This window comes from Rutidosis leptorrhynchoides, chromosome 11 (assembly GCF_046630445.1).
Source record: "Rutidosis leptorrhynchoides isolate AG116_Rl617_1_P2 chromosome 11, CSIRO_AGI_Rlap_v1, whole genome shotgun sequence".
NCBI lineage: Eukaryota > Viridiplantae > Streptophyta > Magnoliopsida > Asterales > Asteraceae > Rutidosis > Rutidosis leptorrhynchoides.
The window spans coordinates 11,652,651-11,658,865 of NC_092343.1; the positions used below are offsets into that span (position 1 = coordinate 11,652,651).

At 35.9% G+C, this 6,215-nt stretch overlaps 1 long non-coding RNA gene across 1 annotated transcript; it reads left to right on the forward strand.

Moving 5' to 3' along the window:
* Positions 1-821: 821 nt before the first annotated feature.
* On the forward strand, positions 822-3,188 carry LOC139876991 (uncharacterized). Its single transcript, XR_011768397.1, has 3 exons — positions 822-972; positions 2,061-2,144; positions 2,910-3,188. It is a non-coding gene; the product is annotated as an uncharacterized lncRNA (long non-coding RNA).
* Positions 3,189-6,215: the final 3,027 nt, after the last annotated feature.

Consider the following 6,215-nt stretch of genomic DNA (forward strand, 5'->3'; position numbering starts at 1 on the left):
ACGTCAATTTTGACTAAAAGTCAGATGTATAACCAAACAAATAAATGTTACAACTACATTTCACGTTCTTGTATATCGAATCTGACAAGTTGGCACATTGTATATTAAAACATATCTGATTCCATTCTTGAAATGATGAAGTCTCAATCATTGTCTCTTAGACTACTTGTATCGGCAATAGGTGACGCCGTCACCTTGCACGCGTGGCACCCAAGAGACGCCGGAGGTGGCGTATCGCGGCGGCACTTAGCCGCGTTTCGTCGGCGTCAGTTTAGAAGAAACGGCAAAAGTCACACCGTGACTGACACGTGGCGAAATGTGAGAGGTAGGGCTGTTTGACTGGATTTATATCCGTTGCAAAATGAGACGTTGGAAAAAAAAACAGAAACGCTTTCTACTAAAAGTAACACCAAAAAAGAAACACCACCACTACTCCACTAAAAAAAAAAAACACATCATACTCATCCAAAAAGTGCAAAAAGACAAGTAACACCACAAAAAACGACTTCTACCAATACAAATGATCTTAATACATTTATTTACCTAATAATTATAATTTAAATTTAAATATCTATCTATCTATCTATCTATACTTCTATATCTATATCTATACTATATATAATAACAAATACAAAAATAGATCATCTAAATTTCTATATACTAATCCTAGCCTTTCATTAGTAAATATCCATCTAATCTATACCCTTAAAATCTCCGCATCATGACCTCATAATAATTAATAGTAATTAGACTAAATTATCCCTCAAAATTAAAAACATACGGGAGGTACAATTAAATTTAGGGTTTACTTTCACGTTCATTCACGATTTTCATACATAAAATCCCTAGGTTTCTCCCTAAGTGCTCGCCACTGATGAAAATTATTATGATTGGTATACGTTTTTATTAAATTTACGCTGATGAAACAGGCTCAGGGTGTCTTTCTGACGGTTGTAGGCTCCGCATATGTAGGTAACATTAATTTATTATTTTTTTTTTTTTTTTGTAAAATAAAAAAATATATGTGTGCATGTTTGTGTTGAGGTAAGTATTTTGGTCAGATTTTTAGGTTGATACATATAGGTGAGAGCATAACAATTGGGATTAATAACTTTTTTGATTTATATAGGATTGCACCTTTTTCTTATATAAATAAATTGCAAGTATAAGTCACCAAATAATCCCTGATGTATCCTTTCATTTGTTATTTAATTGATGACGATGCAGTTACACTTATCAATTACTGCAAGTCAGGTTACGTACTGCTATTTATATATCTACTATAATTTAGTGTTTTATGGTTTTACAAGTCTTTAGAATTTGATTTGTGATGAAGACCATCAATTTATGATGAGAACTGGTGATGAGAATCTGTCTTCAGATTCAAAAATTGACCTGGATCTAATAACTGGTTCATAATTATTTAACGATTCTACATAATGATCTATTTTAGCCCTAATTGCTCGACAATCAAAGTTATGTTCATTCAGTAACGTTTGAATCAGTGATGGAGGTAACTTCTTATGTGAGTCATGGTTTGAAGTTTTTTAATATGTGATATTCTTAGTTTTCAGTTTTATATATCCTTTTTGTATGTTGTATGCCTTGCTTTGTTTGAGTTAATATTAGGGTTATAGTTCGATAATTGTCTGTTGTATTACATTGACTACAAAATCGAACATAATGATGGGCTTGCAGATTTATTTAATAGGACTGCACAAATTTAATTCTGGTGAATTATCTGTTAGTAAAAAAGGTTGCTTCGGTTATTGATATGTGAATCCAAGATCCAAAAGTTTTAATCTTGATTATTTATTTAGCTAATGTTTGTGACTTCGTGCATAGATTTTAGTACTGGCAACCTGCTGATTGCGTATTAAGTTCATGATTTTGGGTACTGATTACAACTTGACTATGTTTGACAAGAATATGTTGATGTATTTTATACCTTAACAACTACTGTAATATTCAGTTCGTTGATGGTTGGGAATCTTTCTATACAAAGGGTTTGCAAAGTGATTAACATGGGTGAAATGGCAATGTGAACCAATTTTATGCAGGTTTATACGTTCTTTAAATGCACTTGATGCATTTAGGGAGAAACCTAGGGATTTTATGTATGAAAATCGTGAGTGAACGTGAAGGTAAACCCCCCTAAATTTAATTGTACCTCCCGTATGTTTTTAATTTTGAGAAATAATTTAGTCTAATTACTATTAATCATTGAGATTATGAGGTCATAATCATGATGTGGAGATTTTAAGGGTGTACATTAGATGGATATTTACTAATGAAATGCTAGGATTAGTAGATAGAAATTTGGATGATCTATTTTTGTATTTGTTATTATATATAGTAGAGAGTAGTGATAGAGATGGGTATGTTTTATTGAAAAAATACATACAAAGTTAGTGGTGGAAAAAATATCAACAAAGACTTAGCTTATAGGTCCAAATGGGTATGTTTTATTATAAATACAAGTAGTAAGAAATTAATATTTGATCCTCCTTTATTTTGGTCCTTAAATATATAAACGGGTCCAAATGGGTATGTTTTAATATAAATGGGTTCATTGGGTATGTTTTATTGATAAAAAGTCAAATGGGTATGTTTTATTGAAACCAAGCTTGACGAAATGTATGTTTTATTATATATGGGTCAAACCATATTGTTAAATTATAATGATAAAAAAAGTCACATGGGTCAAATGGGTATGTTGTTATATTGAAAAACATAAAAAGTTAGTGGTGGCAAAAATATCAACAAAGACTTAGCTTATGGGTCCAAATGGTTATGTTTTATTATAAATACATGTAGTAAGAAATTAACATTTGATCCTTCTTTATTTTGGTCCTTAACTACTACGTATATAACAATACTATTTCCCTATAATTTTATTCATTGTGCAGGAATCGGTTAACAATACGTATCCAGGACAAGAGTGGATATTGTGATCTTGTGCTTTTTGATTCTGAATTTGCTAACATGTTGAGCAAAAGTACCAACTCGATAAAAGCTCGTGCAAAAAACATGTTAAGGTCACAAGTTTGTATTATTTAGCAAAAAACCCATTTTGTACTTTCTGTTAATTTGTATCCTACATGGTTTTAAAAAAATGTGAAATATATCTAAAGCTGTTATATAATGTACAAAATCAGCAAATGCCTGGATACCAACGATTGTTTTTTTTTTTTTTTTTTTTTTTTTTTTTTTTTTTGGTAAAGGGTTTTACGTGATAAGCATAATATGCACTTAAATCTATATAAAATTGGCTATTGTAATTCTTAATTTGATCCTCTGAATATATGAAATGTGTATGCATCATATGTGGTATTCAATTGTGTGCATGTTCTTTTGTTATATTACATAATGATGGTGTACTTAGGGATTATGCAGAGACTAAAACAACTGATGTTGAGCTACAACATTTTGGGTTAGATGAATGTTCTCATCTAGGATTGTTCTTTTCTCACCGTTTTGTGTGCATGCGTGTGTTTTGTGTATATGCTAAGATGACATGCTTTTTTGATATGCGTGCGTTTAGTGTATATGCTATTCTGATAGTTTGGCAGGTGTAACAAGTGTACAAAGGTTGAGGCATACTTTGGAAAAACGTATTTAGGTAATGACCTTTTTTGGCTGGTTTCCACAAGATTTGAATGAGTATCCCAGTGTTAACACCTATTTCCTTATGAGGTAAGGCTTAGTGTGTCAACAAGATACTAGAAGTAATCTAGCTTTAGGAGGGCGGAGTGTTGCCGATTGATTTTTACCCTCGGGAAATAATCCCTGCAGACCCGGTTCACAAGTGTAGAAACTTGTGGGGTGGCTTAATCAATCTGTCGTCCGTAGAGCGTAAGAGTGCTAGCCGGATGACTTCTAGTGAGAGAAAGTAGAGAGAGAAAGAGAAGTGAAGTCTCAGCTCTCAAAGTTGTCAGAATATCTGAACTGTGTAAAATGACGACCCAAGGGGTCTATTTATAGTGTCAGATCCACCAGATTGCTTGGGGACACGTGTCAGATGATGATACGTTCTGTTACTTGTGATCCGAAATTTACGCTGAAGGTGGCGTTCTCCGGCCAGGGCTTACGCGCTAGGCGGCCTTCAGGGCTTACGCATGACGGAGCAGCCTGTACAGCGGAGAACGCTGAACGGAAAACTTCACAGAACTGTTGTTTCCAGCCTTCCTGATGCTACTTTTATGCAACCATTATGCCTTTTATGTGTGTATACGATAGGATACACCATTAAGTCCCCCCAGTTTAATGACTTAAGCATTTGAAGAATGATTAAGTCGTTAAACTTTTGAAAATGCATGCCAAACCAGCCTTTCATTGCCCACTTGCATCGGGGAAAACTTTTTAGGCATTAAATGCAGACGAATTTTACTGACGCTGTTATGATTAATTTTTTACGGCTGAGATCATCCACGCGCCTCCAGCTGTAAAAAGTGTTATTTCGTACCCCACGTTCAAACTCACCCCTACACGTGTCTTAAGCGTGGCCATAAAAATTGCATCGATGAAATCCTATAAAAACCGTCATAACCCTGTTACCATCACTTTTTTACTTTTGCCAAGATCTAAAAAGCATATTTCTCCCCCAAATCTTCATCGCCTTCTTCAATCTTCAACTTTTTAAGGTTTACCGTCTGGTCAGTACACTTCATCTTACTGCTATTTTCTTCTTGTTGATATCTTTTACTGTATTATCATGGCTTCTACACGGAGTACTGGCCAAGAGCACGCTAAGCCTTCTTCGTCAAATACCGCTGACATTCCAGAAGTTAGCACGATGGCTTCATCATTGACAAGTGAATATTTAGATGGCTTAAAGATTGCCTTCCGCCATCTCAATCAATACAACCCTGTTCTTCCTACCAACAAACAAACTGCTGACAACCCTCCTGAGGGAAAAATTACTTTATACGCTTTACAAATTACCCACGGCAACCTCCGTGTTCCCCTTACTAACTTTCTTCTTCGCCTTCTTAGATATTATAGGGCCTGTATTAGTCAGATGCATCCCCATGGCCTTCAAAAAATCATCCTTTTTGAAATGTACTGCAATGCTATTAATATAAAGCCTCGCATTAAAGTTTTTATCTCTTTGTTTAGAATTCGCACAATTAGTGACTGCTGGCTTACTATTGATAGTAAGAAAAATACTCATTTTGTTGGTACGAATAGAGTTTCAAATTTGAAGGACTGGAAAAGTCCATTTTTCTTTGTTGATGAAACTGTTATTCCGGAGGAATACTCCGTTGTCCGGGAATGGGGTGCTATTGATGCTGGCATAGGAAAGGGTGTTAAGATTTCTCCCGCAGAGCAGCGGATAGTAAATAGCTTGAAAGAGCTCCGCCTTCCGCCCAGATCATACGAAAGGTATGAGGGAATTCTTGTGCTGTGCAAAGTGAGTCAAGAATGGCCAAGTAATTCTGTGCCAGTACTTCGTGAGAAAAACCAGGGTAGGATGTGATATGATCATCCTATTATATATATAGATTTGTGTCTATTGTTTGTCATGTTTACTTATATTGCTGTTCATGTTTTATTTTTGCAGCCAACGCCGTGATGCAGGTTCATTCTGCTCTTTCATCCGTTGATCTTGATGATGATGTAGAGATCACTGCTCGTGACAAAACTGCTGAAGAGCTAGAGGCGGAGAGAGTTGCGGCTGAAGCTAAAGCTGCTGCTAATGCTGCTGCTGCTGAAAAGGGGGAAGAAATTGCTGTGAGCAGCTCAGACAATGAATCCGGGTCTGATCATACAGACACTGAGCGGACAGCGGATGATACCACCACCGCCGATCAACAAACATCAGGGTCAGTTGACATCACGGGTGAAACTAACCCCACTCCTCCTCCAACCCAAAAGACAAGAAAGAAGAGCATAGGCTCTAAAAGGGCGAAGAGTACAGAAGAGGGCAAAAAGCAGAAACGCAGAAGAAGTATGCCCATTCTGCTTACACATTTTTTTTTTATAACTGTTATATTTATTCATAATGCTAATTTGTTTTTGTTAGTAATTTTAGCAGAGTCGGATGATAGCCAAGGGAAGGCCACGGAGGGCGGTGAACGGAGGTCGGAGGAGAATCTTGAAAGTGAATGAGAGAAGGGCCTGAAAACGCCTGACCCAAACTTTACTCCATTCGATGAATCTGAATTTCATGAAGATAGGCCGGAAGGCAACTCTGCTTATCATTCTCCTCCTCC